The sequence below is a fragment of the Malania oleifera genome, chromosome 1 (genome assembly GCF_029873635.1).
Source record: "Malania oleifera isolate guangnan ecotype guangnan chromosome 1, ASM2987363v1, whole genome shotgun sequence".
Lineage (NCBI taxonomy): Eukaryota > Viridiplantae > Streptophyta > Magnoliopsida > Santalales > Ximeniaceae > Malania > Malania oleifera.
In genome coordinates this window covers 58,348,556-58,352,478 of record NC_080417.1, presented here as the reverse complement: position 1 = coordinate 58,352,478, position 3,923 = coordinate 58,348,556, and the positions used below count along the sequence as shown (strand labels likewise).

At 36.7% G+C, this 3,923-nt stretch overlaps 1 non-coding gene across 1 annotated transcript; it reads left to right on the top strand.

Annotated features, from left to right (window-relative positions):
- The first annotated feature begins 1,310 nt into the window (after positions 1-1,310).
- On the top strand, positions 1,311-1,417 carry LOC131147333 (small nucleolar RNA R71). The gene has a single exon (XR_009134722.1). It is a non-coding gene; the product is annotated as a small nucleolar RNA R71 (small nucleolar RNA).
- Positions 1,418-3,923: the final 2,506 nt, after the last annotated feature.

The window sequence follows — 3,923 nt, the reverse complement described above, 5'->3', positions numbered from 1 at the left end:
AAATGGTTGTTTGTTTCATCTCTCGAAGTCCCAATTTCCTGCAAACAGAAAGTGGCATAAGATTAATACTAGCACTAAGATCACATAAAACTTTATCAAAAAATAAATTTCCAATAGTGCAAGGCAAAGTAAAACTCCCTGGATCTTTTAATTTTTGAGGCAATTTCTTTTGAAGAATAGCACTACACTCCTTGGTAAGCTTCACTGTTTCGAACTCCTCCAACCTTCTTTTCTTTGAAATGATCTCCTTCAAGAATTTGACATAGTTTGGCATTTATTCCAAGGCATCTGCAAAAGGAATATTTATGTGAATTTTCTTTAAAATATCCAAAAATTTAGAAAATTGCTTATCTAATTTTTGCTTTTGAAAGCCTTGAGGATAAGGAAGTGGAGTAGAGAGAATAGGAGGATTGTCAGGAAATGAAATTGCTGGAAGCGTGTTCGTCTCTCTTGGTGTATCATCCACAATCTCCTCTTCTTCCCCTTTGTTATTGCTTCGGCCATTCTTTTCAGGTGTAGGTGTGGACATGGTTTCCTTTGCTAGTGATTTCTCAATTTCTCTTCCACTCCTAAGTGTGATGACATTGCATTGTTCCTTAGGATTCACTTCTGTGTTGCTAGGAAAAGTTCCTCTCTGTTGGGTATTTATAGTCATGGCCAGTTGCCCGATTTGTATTTCAAGGTTCTTCATAGTGGCTCCCATATTGTTACAATGAGTCTCAATGTTGTCCAACCGTGAATCAGTCTTTTTAAACCTTGATTTTGTCTTCTCAACAAAAGATATCATTGCATCCTCAAGTGACATCTTCTTCTCACCTTGATGACTCTCAAATCCTGCAGGAGGTTGCAGCACATTCCTTGTATTTCCATAAGACAAATTCTCATGATTTCGAAGCCCTGGATGGTAATATTATGGCAAAGAATCACCACGATAATTGTAGTTCTAATTGTTGATGTATTGAACCTGTTCTTGACTCGCTTCAATGCTCGGATCTGTCCTACTTGTAGCTGCCACATATTTAGCACCTTGTGGTATCCTCTGGGTTGTCAAAGCTGAAATCTGATGGGATAGAAAAGCGACTTGAGCTGAAAGTGCAACAAATGGCTCCAAATCATGAATTCCAGCAACTTTTTTAGCCATAGTTCTTTCAGTTGGCCATTGATAGTTATTTGAGGCCATTTCTTCCAAAAGAGCAGTAGCACCCTCAGGTGTCTTTGACATCAAAGTTCCTCCAGATGCAGCATCAACTAAAGTCCGAGTTTGCCCATTTAACTCATTATAGAACATCTGAATTTGCAACCAATCCGAAAATCCATGTTGTGGGCAGCCTCGAATTAAATCTTTATACCTTTCCCATGCTTCATAAAGTGATTCAAAATCATGTTGCTTGAATTGGTCAATCTCACTCTTGAGTTAAGCTGTTTTTGCAGGTGGAAAGAATTTAGCTAGAAATTTTTCAGCCATGTCCTGCCAACTAGTGATACTCCCAGGTTGTAACGACTGTAGCCAACCTCTTGCTTTGTCCCTCAAAGAGAAAGAGAATAATCTCAATCTAATGGTGTCTTCAGTAACACCATTGATCTTCACAGTATCACAAATCTCCAAAAAAATTGCTAGATGGATATTGGGATCATCAAATGGCAATCCACTGAATTGGGTCTGCTGCACCATGCTGATTAATGCAGGTTTGAGCTCAAAATTGTTGGCATTAATGGGCTGGCGTCTGATACCCGAATAGTTGTCATTCACAACTGGTCGCACATAATCCTTCAGGGTGTGTGGCTGCACGTTATCTTGTCCATTCTCCATGGCTACTACCCTCTTTTTCCTTAGTGCTCTAAGCGTTCTTTCAATCTCCGGATCAAAAGGAATATTGTCACGTGTTCTAGCACTACGCATCCAACAAAAAAAACACACCAGAAATATAGAAAAAAAATAATAAAATAAAAAGAAAAGAAATAAATAAAAATCTAAAAATAAAAATCTAAATTAAAACCAAGATTACTTTGTATCGATATTAGCAAAAATAAGAAAAACTCAATCCCCGGCAACGACGCCAAAAACTTGACTGGTGCAAACTCCAAGTTTACAGTATCGTAGTTTTATAATATAATGATGTGTAGAGTATCGTCCTCAGGGATTGATGTCTTAATTTTACCAAGTACCAAAATTTTACTAACCTTGATTTTATTTAGAAAAATTAATAATTTTAGACTGCAAAATTTAAACAAAGTTACTTTAAATAAACCATTCAGGAGAATTTAAAACTGGATACCGCGTGTCAAATTGATGATGGTTAAAACTTCTAGGAAACCGATTTCACCTAGTTTCTCACTATGCCTTACTCATTTAGTTAATTCAACTTTGTTTTCTCTGTTTGTTAGCAAATCGCCAATTTTTCCAAAAGCCTCTTTCGATAGTCAATCAGAACCTATTCTTGTTTATTATTTAGCATAAGAGTATGCAAATTAATAACGCAAGAACGCAGTAAGACCCTCGATTTTTAATGCTATGTAGGTTCATACAAATCTTTCGATCTCTATATTTACCTACACTGAATTATCCAAGATCTATCCTATAATCCCCCCTTTTGGTAGCAAATCACAAGACTAAAATCATTTAATTAATGGCCAGTTAATTAAAAGCATTAGACATAAAATAACTCAAACAAACATGAATGAAAAGTACTTCAGATTAGCATCAAAGAGCAAGCATAGTTCGAAATTGGCTACACCATTTTCCTAGAACACAAAAATTTAGTTCATTCCGAAAATTAAATCCAACATAACAGATTTCACCATATTTTCTTCTATTTGGAGCGTACGGGAAAGATCAACACTCGCCGCACCGCCGTCGCGCGTCACGAACACCCTGAACACCGCCGTTGTTCGCCTCCTTCCAATTCTGAAAAGATATTATTTTTGCGTGCTTCCAACTCTCCTTTGCTGGCTGTGTGTGTATCTTCGCAGCACCCCCAAAAGAAAACCACAAGAAAGCTCCCAAAAAAATAATTTTTCCAAGAAACTTTCTGTGGTTTGGCCTCCCTTGTGTGTCTCACCAAAAAAATAACAAATAAATTCTTTTCTTCTCCTATGGTGCGGCCTTCCTCTCCAGCCCAGCGCACACTGCCCCCCTCTTCTCTTCTTGCGCACCGCTCTATCCCATGGAAACCCTCCTCTTTGACTTTTTCATTCCTTTCCTTTTGTCTTTCCTTTTTTTGCTTTTCTTTCCTTTGTTTTGTCTTTCCTTTCTTTGTACCCAGTGCCTCACCCTTGTGAGATGACCTGGCTGCATGGCCGGGTCACATCTCATTTTTTTATTTTTTTATTTTTTTTTATTTTATTTTTTCTTTTTTTCAAAGGTACACAAACTGTCCTCCTCTTTCAAGCCCACTTTTGACCCTCGTACAGCTAGTAACTCTCAAAGCTTAAAACACAAAAGATGTAGAGCTCTTTTTCAGATTTTCCCAAAAATTTGAATCGTTTCGATCAAAGCTCGGATCATAAAGTTACACCAAGATTACGAAGGATTGTCGAAATAATCCATAAAATGGCGTATGCTAACTTCACATCTGATTTCGATCTTGATGCATCCATTATTTCGCAAAATATAAAACATGAAAATTGTAAAACATTTTCTTACCTTTCTATGGCATCTAGAATTATCTGAATCAGAGGTTGGATGAGAGAGTTACGCATAGATTAAAAAGTATCATCGGTTTTTGGCTTCCGATAGTTACCCTACAATAAAAAATACCAAAATTTCATAAATTACTTAATAAAACTCAAATATTATAAATAGAACACAATGTTAAAATACTGAGAGTAATTAGGCATTTAAATACAAAATAGGACTGCCAATGCATGAATTAAAGCACCTAATTACACAATTTAAGCGCGTAATGACCTGGATGATATTGTTG